A 20,185-nucleotide genomic window follows, 5' to 3' on the forward strand; every position below is an offset into this window, starting at 1 on the left:
ACCTGTGAAGATTGTTTTCATATTAGCCTCATTAGGTAAAGTTACCTACTTTCACTAAAGTGTCTTTTCATTTTAGAAGTCTGTCTTTCTAAAACTTTTTTTTCCTGACTGGATTTAGCCTGTACAGCAAATTTTCCCAATGAAGAAAACATGTGGCATGATATTTCATCTCTGCTCTCCCAGTTAACCAGTCAACACTTCTGCTTCTTATTAGTCCTGCTGCGCCTTCTGCCTAAGTGTTCTGTTAGCAGGCTTCCCAAAGTTGATCTTTTATTATGAATTTTATTTTATCTTGCACTGCTTTTACTTAATACTACTCTTTAATTTGCAAGACTTGTAAGTGCAGCAGCATATACTTTTTTTATATAGATTTAGCTTGAGTAATTTTCCAAATTTGTGATTTGTCATTATACATTTTGGTTTTTATTGACTAAAGATCAAACAGGGTAATACTGTACATAGCCACACATTGATGATAGAGCAAGAGAATTGTGATTTCACCATGGGAGATGTACTGTTTATTCATTGCAATTAGACTCACCGTTGTGAGTCTAATAATCACATTGTTGAAAAACGAACAAATCTATTTGTACACAAATAACATCAAATCTGCATCAGTTTTAATGGCAATATTCAAAGCAGTAGCATTGCTGTCAAAAAATGTACCTTATTATACTGTTACTGTTCATAAAAGGATAGGTTAAGTTAATTGGTCACTCTAAATTGCCCTTAGGTGTATGAATGAGTGTGTGTATGGTTGTTTGTGTGTTGCCCTGCGATGGACAGGCGACTTGTCCAGGGTGTACCCTGCCTCTCGCCCATAGACTGCTGGAGATAGGCACCAGCTTCCCGGCGACCCACTATGGAATAAGCGGTAGAAAATGACTGACTGACTGTTCATAAAAGATGAAAAGCAATAAATGAAAAGAAAAAAAAAAACTTGACTATAATTAATAAGACATTGAACACACAATCAGCTTTGTTGGCCAAGATTGTGTGCCCAAACACGGAATTTGACTTTGGTTTCAATTGCTTACACCATACAGACATTACGTGTAACCAGAACAATTTGCATTTCTGTCAAAAATGCAGAGTGAATGCTGTAAGCTGAATTCTACAACTGATTATAAACATTAAGAATAAAAGCAAAACTGTCAGCTGACTAACCTAAGCTTATCATAGAAATAAAAAAACAGTAAACTGAAAATGGCTTCACAAGCTGAAGTCAATCGTAAAACCTCTGTCAAAGAACAAATAAATAGGAAAAAGTAACAGAGCAGACGGGAACGTTGATGGGAATCTCAGTATGTTGACAATATATAATTAAGGGCAAAAAGCTACGGAAAGTATGGTGGAAAGTGTATGAAAATTATAAACTGTAATGACTTGCTGTCGAACTACTTTTTCTAACAAAGTTTTCTAATAACTACGTGTGATTCTTGCACTGTAGGAATCAGTAGACCTCAGTGAACAACCATGGAGATTTTCATGTGTCTACAGTAATCCTTCTAGGAGGGACAATGGAACAAGGGCATCATTTCCAGCAGGCCTGTAACTCTGTCAGTCTGAACCACAGGTTTAAGGGTTTTCTATTTTTGCCTGTAAGTTGGAATGAGATAAAGCAGAGTAATTAGAGAGTCCTTAAACTGAACAAGGAACTACGTGGTATGCTTCTTGTAAGACTGTGTAGCAGTGGTCCAGTGTGTCTGTGTCCGGTGGGACACATTACATGCTGTTTACATTTTAGTAGTTCAATTGAGAGGTTTGCACTGTTAAAATCCCCAATAACAATGATGAGAGTCTATGTGTTTTTGCTATGTCTGCTACCAGCTCAATGAGCTATTTTTCAGCTTCTGATGTGAAGATTTGTAGTGTAGAAGCACCGGCCAGAACAAACTCGAGAAATTCCTCTTTGAATAAAAGGGTTTACAGTATATAATGAATGTCTCCAGGTGAGGACTACATGTATTCTTTAACACTGTGACATTAGTACACCAACCTTCATTTTTATTTAAGCAGATTCCACCTCCTGTCTTTTTGCCCCGAGAGCTGGGGAAAATAAATAAAAGTGTGTTGGAACTACTCGTCGTAGTGAGATGTAAGTAAGTAAGAAAAGTTATTTGTTAAGCGCCTTTCTCAGACAAAACCATTGCAGTGTGCTGTACAGAAAACCAATAAAACAACTATTGAAATAAAGTGCTATAAAGAACATAAAATAACATGCAATAAAACAAACAAGGTTTTTAACGTAGTGTAGACAAAGACCCGATTATGCCAGTCTGAATTGTGAGTCACAGCAGTGTGCAGCAGAGCTCTTAGATAATGATCCTGATGTGACAGAAGGGATCATACAAAGTTGTGTCATACAGTTCACATACACACAAACATAGAAATATCTGATTTTTCCAGTGGCACTGTTCGGTTAGTTGGTCTCAATGGTCCATAATGTGGTTATTACCAAATGTACACCTTCCTCTGTATTGAGTGTACTCACATAATGTCCTCCCCTAGGTATTTGAAAGCAATGCAAATGTCCATCTGTCCTTCTCCAGTCCCAAACAGCTGAAATTGTAGTGAAGTATTGCATGTTTCTTATCACAAAGGTTCTTGTTTGTAATTATGTGATAAACCTTTTACATTCAAACAGCTATGACTCACTAATCTGTGATGACTCATTCGGAAATAAGATCAAATGAAAAATGGCAATATTGGTTTAATCTTCATTCTCAACACTATTAGGAATGCATAAAATAGCAGTAACCTAATACACAGTTTATTAACATGTCGGTATGCCAAAGATGTCAGATCCCAGCAGATAAATCACAGACGGAGGGAGGAGATCTCTGGAAAGTTTGAATTGAAAGATTCCTCACTTCTTTGGCTTCAGATACTTCTGAGCCTCCTTGACAGTCTTTAACTGACTTTATGGGAGGTAATGTCCATCAGAAAATGTCCAAAGTCCAGATAGAAAGTCAGGAAAACATGTTGACAGTCACACCTTATATGTCTGAGCTTCATTAGGTTTCATGCTATCTGACATTTTTCCACACACATCCAGAGCAGCTCCCTGGACTAATTTCGTCAAATGTGGTCAACAGTTATTTAGGACTAGTTTGGCTTTTAGAGTGCACACTTTGAAAAGCTCCAGAAAGTCTAAATAATTGTTTCTTTCGAAATCTTACATAAATGGACCTAGTTCTGTGTGTCAAGCTGTATGTGGGGGGATCAAGGCATAGTTTTGCAAGTCACGAGTTAAGTCTCATGTCTTTCCACCTAAGTTTCGAGTCCAAACAAGAGAGTGTAGAGTTTTGAAAATGCCCCAGTCTCTGTGGTCCTGCAGACAGAAAACATTAAATGTCTCTGTATGGGGAAGCCCTGGCACATGTGACGTTTCACTGCAATAAGCAGAAACTAATACACAAGCGCACAGCATAACAGGTACGGACTAGTTTAAAACCCAAAGAAGAAGAAAATATCAATAACAGTGGAGGATTACAGAGTACTGTTTGTGCTGCCGACTCTTGTGAATATAACAACTTTCCTCCAACAAAGTGCTAATTTTCCCATTGCATGCCCAGCGCATGTTATACACATGCACATATTTTTGAGTTTCAAAGAACAAACAGTCTACCAGTGGCATGGCGGGGGAATTACACCATTTTCATGTTTCTACTAGTGTTGAGCACAGAAATTGTAATTGAAACATTGTACTGTAGATGTGTCAACAGAAACAGAAAAAAACATCCCATTTTTAATTGATCCTTGTCATGTGGACAGAGCTTTAATGTGCACAGTAGAGGTTCAATCAGGCTTACATGTCGGATCTCTAGAAAGCTAAGTTCATATGCCATTGAAATACTGTAAACAGTATTCACTTAACTCACTCTATGGCTTTCCACTTACTAATTTTCTTGGATCTTTCTGTATCCCATTCAGTGTTTTATATTTAAATCATTGTGGAACCAAAATTTTATCTTTACGTCGCTTTATATCTGTTTGTGAATATTACCATACTTAAACGCAAAGGCATGACATTATATATGGTGAACCTGACTCTTACTACTAATAGACTGCTATTAAAATTATTAAAGTTCCCCTTCACTCAACTTACCGATTTATTTATTCAAATTTGTGATCCTATCACTAAACATAAATACATTCCTGGCTTTTGGTGTGGCACTGTTTGTCAGAGCACAATATTCAGGATTCCTGTGATGCAGATGGTGGTGGGTAATTAGGAGGCTGAAATATGTCAATTTTACGAGTGTAGGTTCTGGCTGCTCTTACCACAGAAAGCAGACTGCCCCCTGTTATTCCTCAAGCCTAATTGACCATCAGTGAGGACTGGTGTGCTTAAGTTGTTGACAGAAGATGCTGTGAGGTTTTCATAAATGTGGCAATTTTCTCCACAGCGGATTTCTGATTTTGGATCAGAACCTCAGCTTATAGCCTATTAAGCTGTTTGTATTGCCTTTTGATTTGTGCTATAAAGCTGATATCACAAATCATTATACTTCATCTACTTCATCTAACAATCATTTTGTTTTCAGTATATCTTTTCTATCTTGAAATGAAAACACTGTGGCTTCTCATGTCTTTTATGCTTTTTTGTTGCTGTGATTGCAACAACTGAGGTCTTAAAGTGACACAAGAAGTATAGGAAAAGGATGTGCTTTATGCATTTAGCATTTGATTCCACAAGATATTAGGTCGTTACAACTTGATGAAACACTACTGATTTCTCTAGATCAGTAGGATTTTGAAACACAACTGTTTTTTATAGATATTACATGTATATTGCATTTTACATTTGAAGATTGTTTAGACCAGCCATTCTCAAATTGTGGAGCACACCCCCTGTTAGAGTTAGAAAGCTGATAAATACAGACAAGTGTAAAATAAGACACAAGTGAACCAAGTAAGTTTGACTTGCAAGGGAGAGACAATCCTCTGCCAAGCAACGACTTCCTTCTCACAAAGAGAAAATCCTAGCACCAGCCTTTTATTTACAACTCACATTCCAACAAGCAAAAAGCGGGAATTGGTTCAGCCAATTCTTACAGAGATTTCAACTTAGAAGAGTGGTCATTCCCATATATGGTATAAGCTTGTCATGTCCAGGGATTGATCCATTCCGGACCGCATTCCTTAACTTTCCACAAACCCTTTGTCCACACTAAAACCAATCACAGGAATCATCTTCACTATAGTAGAACTTCAAACATAAACATGGTAACTAAGCAATGATAACTTATACAAATTTTTCCAACAATTCCCTCCTGTTTATCATTGATAAGTTTAATAACACATCCATGTATACACTTCTAAAAAGCTTTATGCATACACCTCATTAAACATGAACCTATTGTTACGTTTAGTGACTTATCATATCTCCATAATGTCTTCATAGTCTTGGTTCTTGTCCAGAAGCTGGTAATCCTGGGACAACATTGTATGAACAATTCCTCCAACTATCCTTAATATCATTACTCTGATACAGGGAATAACACACAGAGTAAAAAAGGCAAACAACAATAACACAGCGATGACAGGTGTCATGATTTTCAAAAGCAGTTGCCACCACGGTCCAGAAGTAAGCCACGAAGAAAGGCTTCCTCGGCCGGGATGGACATCCTGCTGCATACCCCTTTTAATTTAATTTAATTTAATTGGCATTTCAATCTGAAAAGACTCACAAAGAGAGGGATGGAAATTAGAAAAGTTTTAATGATGAGAAATTACATGGTTATTTCTTTGGCGCTCGGACCTGGGAGGAAGACATGAATGCTGAGAATGACATGAGCTAAGATGATCATTTGTAAGGCTTAGATTTAAATATGTCTTCCCCCTGATCCAACACTGGTGGTGGATTGGCGGCCAGGGAGCGAGGAAGCCAGGAGTAGATGTGAAGGAATATGGTGGAGGTGGGGTGGAGGAGGGATGAGCTCAGCTGACAAGCGAAGATGAACACAGTAGAAGCTCCTTTAAAAGCAAGGCGTTGGCAAGGTGATTGGATGGAGAATCAGACAGGCAGGATGCTGATTGGAAGGCTGGGAGACGCACTGAAGAGTCACTGGAAGGTGGAGGCGGTGAAAGTGAGTCTTTCATTCTGAATTTTCGTCAAAACTCCATATAGTATTGCTCACTCTGTGTCCATCTTCACCGTTGGTTTTATCAGGGATGTAGATGCAGCAGGTCTCGTTTAGGAGAGCGTAAACTCCCCCAACAGAGGCCGTCAGCAGGTCCAACACCATCCTGTTCTGCAACACCACAGTTCGAAGAGCTGTGACTTCTGTGGACAGTCCTGTAAAAGCTTTTGTGGTTGCATTAACAAACAGTCCCAGTCGATAATCTATAGTTTCTAATCTAAGCATGTTCTTTCCTACTCCCAACCATGGGAATAAACTTAGCAAAATCTTATTTCCTGTTGATCTATGCTTGAATTCGTCAGGAACATTTGATCCCCACACACCGTCATGTGGCTTCACATGGATGAGTTCCCTCTTACTCCTATTTAGTTAAGGTTGAACTGAAATGACATAAGTGTGATCAGTGACATAAACAGGTGCACAGATACCACTCCAACTTGGAGACAACAGCAAATAAATGGCAGTTCCACACATCCAGTGAAATCCATCTACTGCATAAATGCCCTTTAGATCATGGACCTTTCCCCCTGGTCAAGCTTGGTGTAAAGAATAATAGTAAGTTGTGTTACACATGCGCATTGGAATAGTCCCCACTGGGATGGAACCAGTGCCCATGACACAATGAGAGAAATAGGAACCTGCAAGAAGCTCCACATAGTGGGACACAGGGGTTGTAACATTAAACTGTTTAAACTCTGTAACATCACAGTTTTAAATGTTGCATTACCCATTACCATGCGGAAATTGGTACTGACACCAGAAACACTGTTTTTGATAAAACACTCATCTCTTGGCACTGGTACTGGTCTAGCAGTCAACCTGGGTTTGCTGGAAGAGATAGGAAGTTCAGTACATACATAACAACCAGAAATGTTTCTGGACTTGGTTGCAATTTTTGATATTGGTACCAGTTGTTAATCTCATACCAGTAATTTATATCTTGTATAAACATTCCATGAAAATCTTCATTTATCCACCTCTTTAATTTCTGGAGATTATGAGATTGTGGAAATGTCTGGCATATTATTAACACAATCAGGACACACATGATAAACACAAACTAAAAGTTTCAACAACATCCGAAAGATGTCCTTTAAAATCATAATCTGTCTGCCATTTAGCGAGATTGTTTTACTGTATCTGGATGTTTTGAGTGCATAAACTTTGCATTTCCTTCTAACGGAGGCTGCTTCAGGACGCAGTTCCCCATTTTAAGAGTTTTTTTTTTTTTTATCTATTAAAAACTATTGTATTGTATATATGCTTTTATCCTATATACTCTAGTTTATTATTATTCAGACTCTGCTCTTTTATATATATATATATATATATATATATATATATAACAGAGGTGCATTTATTATACATATCTTGTACCATCAAATCAAACAGAATTCCTCAATGGGCCCCCAACATCTCCCGGAAAACAGGCTTCTAGATCAAAAACCTAGTTTTGATCTGGTTTCCCGCTTTGAGTTCTACTCTCTGGTTTCTGGTTGGGAGTGTTTTAAACTGAGATTTGATGGCACCTAATATCCAAATAAGAATTCCTTACGACACCTCTCAGCTGTCAACAACTTTGTGTTAACACCAGCAAGGTTTCGAGTTGTCTCTCTGAGAGTGCCGTATGATTCTGCAGACACACACACACATGCACCAACACACAATCACTTATAGGCCTAAATCACCTAGACTAGGTTTTCTGCTTTTTATGCACGTTTTTTTTTAAACTCAGGATTTTTCCATGGAGTTGGTTGCTTTTGAATCTCCTTAAATGAAATTACGAGTACCTCTAAACTCAAAACTTCTATTTATTTAAATTTTTCCATGGAGTTGGTTGCTTTTGAATGTCCTTAAGGGAAATTACTAGTACCTCTAAACTCAAAACTCCTATTTATTTTAAATTTTTTTATATATACTTACTTGGTTCGGTCTTACCTGTGCGTTCGTTCACACTGTCTGTCGGAACGCGTTGATCCACCCTCCCAGTGCCCCTCGGTCGATTCGGCGTCTACCAACAAAGAATTCACTGTGCAAGATTTTTGTCCTCCAGACGTTCTGGAGGCTGCGCAGACTGGAACCCCACATGCACCGCTGGGCCCCGGGCGGCAGATTTCTAGCGACTCCAGCTCGAAGGACCAAAGAAATGTTAGAGTTAGAAAGCTGATAAATACAGACAAGTGTAAAATAAGACACAAGTGAACCAAGTAAGTTTGACTTGCAAGGGAGAGACAATCCTCTGCAGAACTGTGACTTCCTTCTCACAAAGAGAAAATCCTAGCACTAGCCTTTTATTTACAACTCACATTCCAACAAGCAAAAAGCGGGAATTGGTTCAGCCAATTCTTACAGAGATTTCAACTTAGAAGAGTGGTCATTCCCATATATGGTATAAGCTTGTCATGTCCAGGGATTGATCCATTCCGGACCGCATTCCTTAACTTTCCACAAACCCTTTGTCCACACTAAAACCAATCACAGGAATCATCTTCACTATAGTAGAACTTCAAACATAAACATGGTAACTAAGCAATGATAACTTATACACATTTTTCCAACACTCCCAAAGCGGACATCATGGCATGACAGGGGGGTGTGAAAACAGCCTTGCCTTCTTTTTTTGTACAGAAAATACAGCGCAGTAACAGAACTAATGTGAATGTCAGAAGACTCTCACTCATTTGGGTGTGAGAAAATAAACTAAACAAGCAGGAGAAACACGGACAGATCCAGAGAGGGTCTTCTGGCGGCAAAAAGATAAATTATAATGAAAAAAATCAGAAACTTTTTTTTTTGTCCTGGAAAGTGATTTTGCAAAACATTTCTAAGAGTTTTTATTTTTTTTATTTATCAGTCTGTGGTTTTAATAGTAATCTAAGTAGTGGTTTGTTCAGCCAAATCAATCCTGTGGAATTATAGTATGTGAGGTATAAAAGTGAATCTCAAGGAGATGAGCATTCCCTTGTTGCTCATATTAGTTTGGTACCAACCTGCCTCAATGACAAAAGAGAGAATATACTGGTCATTAATTCTAGTTGGTTGGAAGAACAATGTCTTTTAAACATAATTGAAGCAAGTGTTGCTCAGGAAGGAGCTCATTTGTTTGACTGTGAGTTGTTTTATGAAAAGGCCCAACTTACTGGCCAGAAGGAGGAACTCCTGTATATTAAAAATAAGAAGCTATTTCCTTCATCGTCGTCTTTGTTTGTTTTACAGTATGAACTTCTATCCTGTCTGTGACCAGACACTCCCTGCTGCTTATAAACCCAGAATGCTTTTTTAGCCTATATATCACATTTACCTACAGTGTCATCCACTGTGCCACTGCAGAGAGGGGCTTTGAATGACTCGCAATAAATCATGATTTCCAACAGCTTCAGGGAGCTCACCTCTATCTAGACATGACCTACTTCTTAGCAAAGTCCTCACAAAGTTCTTGTTGAGTCCCCTTGTGTGATAAATGATAAATGTGGATCTTCCTTCTGTGCTCATTGTCCACTTTGTCACTTCATTAGTTATACGCAGACGGCATCGCTCCAGCCATGCTCACATGACTTGTGTACTGTTTTAACATGAATTCTGCTCCATTATTGTTCTGTGCAAGAAATTTATGTGTTTCCTAAGGCCCCTCTGCTTATGCAACTACATAGCTGCCTCACCTGATAAGTGGCCGTCCTAATTTACATACAATTTAAACGTGTCCCAGAATAGAATATGTTATGCTGACTTCAGGTATTTAAAAAATGTTGATGCAGTGCATAAAATCTTAATAGTCCACAACGATTTCTTCCAAAGGAACAATTATTATTGTATAATCCGTTTCATTGTCCCCAAGTCTACGAAAACTTCTAAATCTGTTATTATTCTCTTACAGTTAAACCACAGAAAATATATATTTCTTTTGTTTTCTCTTTTAGACATTTAAATAAGGTGCATTTGCCACATTTGGTTATTTTTGTTGATAAATTACCAATTCATCCTGAAAAGACTCACAAAGAGAAGACAGGGATGCAGTTAGAAAAGTTTATTAGTGAATGTTTATTTCTTTGGCGCTCGGACCCCAGCAGAAGACGTGAATGTTGAGAATGACATGCGCTTGAATGAACATCTTAGGGTTAGAATTAAAGATGTCTTCCCCCCTTGGATCCGATCCTGGTGGTGGAGTGGAGGCCTGAGGAGATTTGGAAGGAGTTTTGAAGCCAGATGGTGGGGATGGAGTGGAGGACGGTCAAAGTTCAGCTGAAGAACGGAGGGTTCCATGGATGAAGATCTTTTAAAGCAGATTTCTTTTAAAGCATGATTGGCCGGGGATGATTGGCCGAGGAGAAATGTGGACTCGACTCTGATTGGTGGAGCAGAGCCACGTGGAGGAGTGATTAGACAAAACTGGAGGTGATGATGAGTCTTCCATGTTGAATTTTTGTTGAAACTCCATTTTATTATTATATGCTCCTCGCGGGACCCGGCCGGGCCAAGCCCGAACAAGAGACACAAGGCCTTCCCCCTGTGGACCCATAACTTGCAGCGGACGAAGGTGGAGACCTCGGTGGCCCAATCTCCGGATGCTTAGGCTGCCTCTAGTGATGTGGAAGGAGCCTGGGCTTATGCCGATGATCGAGAGATATCGACTAGAAATAGTCAGCCTCACCTCCGAGCACAGTGTGGGCTCTGGAACCCATCTCATTGAGAGGGGCTAGACTCTCCTCTACTCTAAAGTGGGCCGTGGGGAGGGGGGGGTGGCCTGGGTTTGCTTGTTGCTTCCCAGCTCAGCTGTTGCGTGTTGGGGTTTACCCTTAGTGGATGAGAGGATCGCATCCATGCGCAATCGGGTTGGGCACAGGTCTCTGACTGTCGTTTCGGCCTAAGGGCTGAGCAGTAGTACGGGGTACCCGGCCTTCTTGGCATCCCTGTTGGGAGTGCTGCATACTGCCCCTCGCTTTGGACTCCATTATTCTGCTGGGGGACTTCAACGCCCACGTGTGAAACAACAGTGACACCTGGAGAGGCGTGATTGGGAAGAATGACCTCCCTGATCTGAATCCGAGTAGTGTTTTGTTATTGGTCATGGATTGTCCATAATGAACACCAAGTTCAAGAATATGGTTGTTCACCAGTGCACTTGGCACCAGGACACCCTTGGCAGGAGGTCGACGATAGACTTTGTTGTCGTGTCTTCAGACCTTTGGCCGCATGTTTTGGACACTCAGGTGAAGAAAGAGGCTGAGCTGTACACTGATGAGTTGGATCCGCTAGAAGAGGAGAAAGCGGGACAGACTTGGTTATAGTATAGCGTATAGTAAGGGTCTGCTGGGAATGTCTGGCAGAGCCCTCGGCCAGGGATGTATTCATCTCCCACATCAGGGAGAGCTTTAACCAGATTGTGGGGGAAGTTGGAGACATACAGGGGTTGGACTATGAAACTGAAACACCTGTCATTTTAGTGTGGGAGGTTTCATGGCTAAATTGGACCAGCCTGGTAGCCAGTCTTCATTGATTGCACATTGTACCAGTAAGAGCAGAGTGTGAAGGTTCAATTAGCAGGGTAAGAGCACAGTTTTACTCAAAATATTGAAATGCACACAACATTATGGGTGACATACCAGAGTTCAAAAGAGGACAAATTGTTGGTGCACGTCTTGCTGGTGCATCTGTGACCAAGACAGCAAGTCTTTGTGATGTATCAAGAGCCATGGTATCCAGGGTAATGTCATCATACCACCAAGAAGGACGGACCACATCCAACAGGATTAACTGTGGACGCAAGAGGAAGCTGTGTGAAAGGGATTTTCGGGTGCTAACCCAGATTGTATCCAAAAAACATAAAACCACGGCTGCCCAAATCACGGCAGAATTAAATGTGCACCTCAACTCTCCTGTTTCCACCAGAACTGTCCGTCGGGAGCTCCACAGGGTCAATATACACGGCCGGGCTGCTATAGCCAAACCTTTGATCACTCATGCCAATGCCAAACGTCACTTTCAATGGTGCAAGGAGCGCAAATCTTGGACTGTGGACAATGTGAAACATGTATTGTTCTCTGATGAGTCCACCTTTACTGTTTTCCCCACATCCGGGAGAGTTACGGTGTGGAGAAGCCCCAAAGAAGCGTACCACCCAGACTGTTGCATGCCCAGAGTGAAGGACGGGGGTGAAGCAGTGATGGTTTTAGACTGCCATATCATGGCATTCCCTTGGCCCAATACTTGTGCCAGATGGGCGTGTCACTGCCAAGGACTACCGAACCATTCTTGAGGACCATGTGCATCCAATGGTTCAAACATTGTATCCTGAAGGCGGTGCCGTGTATGCACCAATACACACAGCAAGACTGGTGAAAGATTGGTTTGATGAACATGAAAGTGAAGTTGAACATCTCCCATGGCCTGCCCAGTCACCAGATCTAAATATTATTGAGCCACTTTGGGGTGTTTTGGAGGAGTGAGTCAGGAAACGTTTTCCTCCACCAATATCACGTAGTGACCTGGCCACTATCCTGCAAGAAGAATGGCTTAAAATCCCTCTGACCACTGTGCAGGACTTGTATATGTCATTCCCAAGACGAATTGATGCTGTGTTGGCCGCAAAAGGAGGCCCCACACCATACTAATAAATTATTGTGGTCTAAAACCAGGTGTTTCAGTTTCATTGTCCAACCCCTGTATGTGCATGCAATGTCTTATTGAAGCTTTGACGGCTGTTGCACTCTGAAAGCTGCCGTACTTTGAAGCTGTGTGTGTCTCACTGTGTTTTGAACACCTGAGCGCAGGCTTTGACGAACGTAAAGGTTGGACTGCTAGAGGTTCTCAGAAGCTCTGAAGCTGCAGCTAGAACCTCATGGTGGAACACTCACTGTTCCATTGTCTTCACTCTTAGCGTTTTATGACCCTTTGTGTTTCACTGAGCTCCAACTTTGGGGGTTTTATGACTGCGAGTTGGTGGAGCTTTGTTCCATTACCATTTTTGCCCATAAACTGCTGATTTGACTTTCATACACACTCAATGTTGTTTTATCTTTTTTGGTTAGTTGTTTTATACCTTTTTGGGTAGAATTTTGCATGCTTGATTAGGTGAAGATTATTGAATCAGAATAGCAAAGTGTATCAGGGCTGTTGATCTAATAAATGTTCACGTAGATAAAGAGAAAGCGTTTGTGTTTATTTTGAGCAAGAGTGATTTATCTGTCAAAATAAGGTCAAAGTTTCCCCACCTTTGGTGAAGCGATTGATTAAACAGTGACATTTAGCGTGGCTTTTGGTTAATACTTTTCAATTATTAATGGTATAATTTACTAATTGTAATTATTAAGGGCTTGGAACCCATAATTATAACATCAGAGGACATCTCTGATTTATATTCATAAGTAATGATTTTTGGTTAAGAAATTGTTTTTCTGAATTATGATTTCTAATTATGATTTTGATAAATATTAATTAATCAATAATCATAATCCTTACAAGAGTTAGCAATAAATAAAAAGGAAAACTTTCAACAGGTAAGTTACAACAAGTTAACATGAGGTAGTCCATCAGAAGAAACCACCAATGAGTATGACAGCTGATGAAAGGCAAGGTAATCAGATGTGAGCAATCAGGTGATGATGAGAAACAGCAGAGGCAGGAGGAGGGCAGAGCAGCTGAGTGGAGGAAGACTAATTAGCAAGAGTGGAGCAGAACACAAGGAAATAACTTGAACCTAAGCACAAGGAAACAACTAATAAGGCAACAAATTATAATGAACACTGAATATGGAAAAATATAAATAAACAACAAGGAAAATGTGAGAACACAAAACCATAACCTAATACCTAAGGAACATAACACTTTGCGCAACATTCTCGCTACACAATATCGCAGTTTTCTGAGAACTAATGTACAGGTAAATATTATGTAAGTTTCTTCAAACAGCTAATGCTAATGCATGTGGGCAGAAAGGATCTCCTGAAGCAGTGTGTCTTACAGTAGCCTCTGACTAATGACACCGTTGTTGTATGACAGTCTCATGAAGAGCATGCTCAGGGGTTCTCCATAATGTTCCTACTTTGCACAATCACCTCCAGAGCTCCTACAGTAGTCCTCAGAACAGAGCCAGCTTTCTTTGTTAGCTTGTTGAGCTTTTTGAAGTCCTGGCAATGATGCTGCTACCCCAGCAGATGACTCTCCACAACACACTTATAGAAGATATGCAGCATCTTGCTGCAAACACCAAAAGACCTAAGCTTCCTTAAGAACGACAGTCTGCTCTGTCCCTTCTTGTAGACGGGTTCATAGTTGCATCTCCACTCCAGTCTGTTGTCCAGGTCAACACCAAGATATTTATACTCCTCCACCACCTCTACTTCTTCTCCCTTGATATAAATAGTGTTTGAGCTATTCCTGTTTCTCTTGAAATCTACAATCATCTTCTTTGTTTTATTTACGTTTAAGATGAGATTATTGTTTCCACACCATGCCACAGTGGTCCACCACCTTGCTGTACTCAGCTTATTTTCCATCTCTGATCCACCCCACGACTGCAGAAGTATTTTCACAGATGACAGAACTCTGACTTGTTCTGGATGTCTGAGGTGTACAGAGTGAAAGGAATGGTGAGAGTACAGTGTCCTGTGGTGCTCCTGTGCTGCCGACTACCTGGTTAGATACACAACCCTTAAGTCTCACAAACTGAAGTCTGTTTGTCAGGTAGTCTTTGATCCAGGTTATTGTTGAGGCCTCCACCTGAGTCTTCTGGAGTTTCTGACCAAGCAAATCAGTTTAAATTCTGTTAAATGAACTCGAGAAATTACAGAACATGATCCACACAGTGGTGCTGGCTTTGTCCAGTTGACAGTGGGTTTGTTGAAGGTGTATGATCGCATCTTCAACTCCAACTTCACAGCGATAAGCAAAGTGTAGGGGACCCTAAATGTTACTTGTTTGATTACCCAGGTGGGCCAAGAAGAATCTCTCTAGGACCTTCATGATGTGGGATGTCAGGGCAACAGGTCTAAAGGCCTGATGGGGGAGTTTTCCTTGGTACCGAAACAAGGCAGAAGGTCTTCCACAACTCTGAAACCTTGTCCTGGGCCAGGCTTAGATTGAAGAGGTGCTTCAGAATCCCGCAGAAATGGTCTGCACAGGCCTTCAGGACTCTGGGTCTGACACCATCTGAACGTGTAGCCTTATTCGGGTTCAGTCTCTTCAGCTGCTAGGGCCAGATGTCTATTTGGCTGTGGGCATCAGAGAAGGATTCTGAGCTTGTTCCTGAAATGAACTTATTGAAGAATGTGTTCATTTTATTGGCTCTGTCCAGACATCCATCTGTCCAATCCTACTTCTGCTTGAAGCCTGAGAGCAGCGCAATTCTAGAATGTTGACATGTGTTTATTAATTAATTAATTTGATTATTACAGTTCTGTAATATTACAACCCAAATGTTATAAATAATACAACCTTTAATTTAATACACCTGTGGGAAATAAAAGAAATAATTGCACACACATCAAAAACAAAATATGAAGTCAGGGCAAAACATTTAGATCAACTGGAACTGTGGCAAACAAGCCTGGAAGACGACCCAAGTTTTCCTTTCAACACACACAACACTCACACAGGAGGATGGAAAGGAAGGAAATAAAACTCTCTAAAGGTGTAAAACTGTTAGAGAACTGCAGCAAGGATGGCATCTCTTGCTCATCAAGTCTCCATAACAACCACTTATTTTAAAGGTTTTGTACACATAGTTACCAGGGTTGCAAATAATTGTGGACTGTGCTGTGTTTTAAAAAATAAATAAAATAAAATTAAGTTAGCATTAAAAATATTACATATTTAGCTTGTTAGATATTCTATTCAGGCAAAATGTCAAGTTGATTTTCAAGTTGTTTTTACCATGCTCAAAACTACGTTTACTATGCATTAGTCAAATAAGGAGACCTTAAAATACCTATAGACTTCACTCACCTATGCGGAAAAAAAGCATATATTCTAGCGCTCTCCAGATAATTATAAAGACACATTTCATTAAATTAGATCAAATAAAACAATGGTGTTCCATATCTATCTGTTAACAATCAAAAACTGTGCAATAACAAATTTGAGGTATCTTTAGAGTTTTTAGCAAAACAGGTAAACAAAAGCTCTATTATTTTACCAGTCAAGAGAAATATACCTGTTTGTATCTTAATCTTGGTTCAACTTTATATTTGCCTAAACTAGGTTTTCGATTCATCTCCATAGCAAGAAATTCAACTTTCTTTTTGTGTTAGGTACATTTTAGAGGTTCTGTGTTTTTGTTGTAAAACAGGTTATAAAGGCTGTCATAAATAGTAACTCATACTTGCAAGTGAGTCAGGAAGGAGAGGATTTGAAATATTAGCTGCAATAGGAGATTTGGATTTTTTTATAAAGTGTGTTCAGAAAATGCATTAGTTTCTTTAACAATGTTACTACCAACTTTTTTTTTCCGTTACCAGTACCTACATTTGAGGCATACAGTGCCTTGCAAATGTATTTATATCTTTGTATGGTTTAACATATATCATGTTTTACCACAGATTTCAGTGTCTTTGATTTAGATCTTGATTAAGGTTGGATGGGAAGCTTCTGTGAGCACCAGTTTTCAAATTACAGATTCTAAATTGGATTTCTGATCAACTTTGGCTGAATCATTCTAATGTGAATAGATCTGTGTTTGGGGTTGTTGACCTGCTGAAAGGTGAACCCCAGGTACAATCTACAGGTCATTCTGGGGGATCCCATGGCATTACCAACTTCGAAGGCATATATAGTCTCTCTAGGGAATTACTGGTCTACTCCTCACAGTGAGACGTTCCTGGAAAACCTCCAAAGGATGGCGCCCAGAAGGCGCAACAGCTCGTATTTGAGCCTTTCCGGGATGAAGGAGCTATCCACTGTATCTCTAAGGGTGAGCTTGGGCATCTTATGGAGGAAGCTAATTTCAGTCACTTGGATCCATCAGCTTGCTGTTTCAGTCATGATTCAAATTTCATGACCAGCAGTGATGGTGGGAGCGTAGATGGACTGGTAAATCAAGCACCATTCTTTTTGGCTCAACTAATTGTTCAGCACGACAGACCAGAGCAGTGCAGCATTACTGCTAAAAAAAACCCAATCAATCTATCTATGGCCTAAAATTAAGAGGAGGAACCAACCTATATATATTTGCACATTTCATAATACTTGTACTTGTTTTCCACTTTATCCGGGACCAGGTCGCAGGGGCAGCAGACTCAGCAGAGATGCCCATACGTCCCTCTCCCCAGACACCTCCTTCAGCTCCTCCGGGGGGAGCCCAAGGCATTCCCAGGCCAGCCGAGAGACATAGTCCCTCCAGCGTGTGCTGGGCCATCCCATGGGCCTCCTCCCGGTGGGACCTGCCTGCTGGAACACCTCCCGAGGAAGGCGTCCAGGAGGCATCTGGTATAGATGCCCGAGCCCACCTCAACTGGCTCCTTTCAATGTACAATAATAATAAATTAGAGAAAATATATTAAATTTGTAAGAATGTTGTATGTATAGAAGAGTAAATCTGTTGTTACGGAATAGATTCAATTTTCAAAAATGCTTTAAATATTAAAGAAACAATATGTCAGTCCTTACATGTAACACTCTCTTGTTCAGTAGAAACAAACTGAGTTTCTTACCATACCATGTGCAGTTGTGTACCGTCATGGAGTCTCTGAAAGAGCACTATCAGTAATAAATTATATTTACTACACAACATAATGTGTTGAAGGTCAACATAGCCTAAAGCAGAGGGTGAAATGATGCATAGCAAATAAAAGAAACGTTGATGTTAAATATAAGAGCTGGCTGATGTTTACGAGACTAGATTCTTCTGTCACAGCCATTCCCTGTCCTTGTTAGGATGGCCTAGTTTCATAGCAGAGGCTTTGCCCACCTCCTCACACTTCTTTTTTTCTTCTTCTTCTTCTTTCCCTCCCGGAGGAAAATAAGTGTCTCTCTTAAACCTCAGGATCTCTTCAAACAGCATTTGTCTGGCCTCTCATCTTCCCCTGGGCTCAATTAGAAACATTTTTTCTGTACTTGAGATGATCAGTTGCTGTGTTACAGACAATGGTAATCTTTAAAGCCTCAGTTTTAGAGCTAAACTTCCTGAGGACATATTTATCTACTGTACATATTAGTTACATACAGTTGTAACAACATAAATATACAACCACTTCTGTACCTTCAGTTCAATAAATTAGCTGTAAGTGAAGACAGTGTTCAGAGAAAGTTTAAAGCTACTTAAGGTAAATCCATTAAACATGTTGTTATATACCTGTGAGTTATATAGGAGCAGAAATAACTTATTTCACTTATGTTTGATTGTAAACAAAATGCAGGTGTAATAAGCTAACCCTACTGCCTACACATTTCGATTAGTAATTTATGTAGTTGCTTTTAGACTTAATCTACATTTGTTTACATTTGTTCTGTAAATGACCAAAAATCAATCAATCAATCAATCAATCAATCAATCAATCAATCAATCAATCAATCTCGATCGATCAATATACATTTCAGTTGAAAGTTTGGAACAATACGTACTCAGATATAAATACAATCTGTACTTTTGCAAAAATTGGCACAACAAAAAAGGCACTCTTTGTCTTTGAACATACAGGTATTTGCATGACACATAGAACATTTAGCTGATTTCAAAATATTTAGTCACTAAAAATAAATGTAAAATTATAGGTGAAAATAAACAAAATTACACTTGTTTTGACCTACCCATGACATACTAGCCACATTATGAGTGTTTCTACATAAATGAGAAACAAGTGTTACAGCAGAACATACTGTAAGTTACCTGATTACATGTAATAAACACAGCAAGTTGGGAATAATAATATTAGAAAAACTGACAGCATTAAAAGATCAAAAGTAGTATAAAAGTGATTAACCTAATTATTTCTTGAAATTCAATGGGACCTTCAAGTAAAAAGGGAGACGGGTTACCCCGCCATAGACATTTTTTTTTGACTCAGTCTGATTAACAGCAAATCAATGGGAAATATTAATGCTCCCCTACTCTGTCATACATTTTCTACTTATTCTCTTAATTGCTTAAAAAACTACTGTCCCCAGCAATAGCCATCCTCAGACATATAAGATTTTACCATAAAAAAGGTGGGCAAAACAACAATTTCAGATTAGTGCCCAGACCAACTGTTGATCACTGGAAAGTTTAAATGAATCTGTGTTTTAACAGCTTAAACATTGCATGACTGTGTCTACAAGCTTTGATCTCTTACAAAATGTTCCTTTCCTTATTCTCAGAGTATTATCTAAAAGGTTCAATAATAGGCCTACCATATTCTGAAGCTTTGTAAAGGCTTGTAGCTTCTGTTAAAACTATGTACTGTTGTTTAGAGCTTTGACCAGGATATAACATGGGCAATTAGTTATGGTTGAATACCCAATATTTGCTTTCTTGGCACGTAGGTTGTAGTTCCAAGATGGCCAAGATGGTAATTAAAATTTTGAGGTCAGCTTTTGTGGGACTTGGCACTAAACTTTTCTGAGGTCATGTTTTGAAGACATTCCAATTACAAACAGTTTCCAGATGATACATATTGACAGATGTGCAGTATATAGTACATGTGTAACATGTAAAGCAGTCGATTAGTGACTGCATACTTAAAAGCTGTAAATGTTTGCTGAGAGGCTCTTTAGATTAAATGCTCATGTCTCTCAGAAACCAAATAAGGATTTTGTGGCAATGTGTGAGCAGGATAAAAAAAGGAAAACAATCGCAATAGCTTCAGAATCTGAATGACCTGTTGATTTTCACATCATCAAAAGCATTTGTGTAAAAAAACAGAACTTGTTTGTTATGTCTGTATCAAGAGCAGCAAATTAATTGATAATGTCAATGCAATTCTACATCAAACATTTTTGAATGAGCTTCTATGAGCAGAACAGATTTTTTATTTTTTTTTGGTCTTTAAGGTCTCCGGGTAAAAGAGGGTAGAGTAACGGTAAGACATACAAAAGAGGTCATTGCTGGTCATACGTTAGCATTACGT

Source organism: Girardinichthys multiradiatus, chromosome 20, assembly GCF_021462225.1.
Source record: "Girardinichthys multiradiatus isolate DD_20200921_A chromosome 20, DD_fGirMul_XY1, whole genome shotgun sequence".
NCBI classification, from domain to species: Eukaryota; Metazoa; Chordata; class Actinopteri; order Cyprinodontiformes; family Goodeidae; genus Girardinichthys; species Girardinichthys multiradiatus.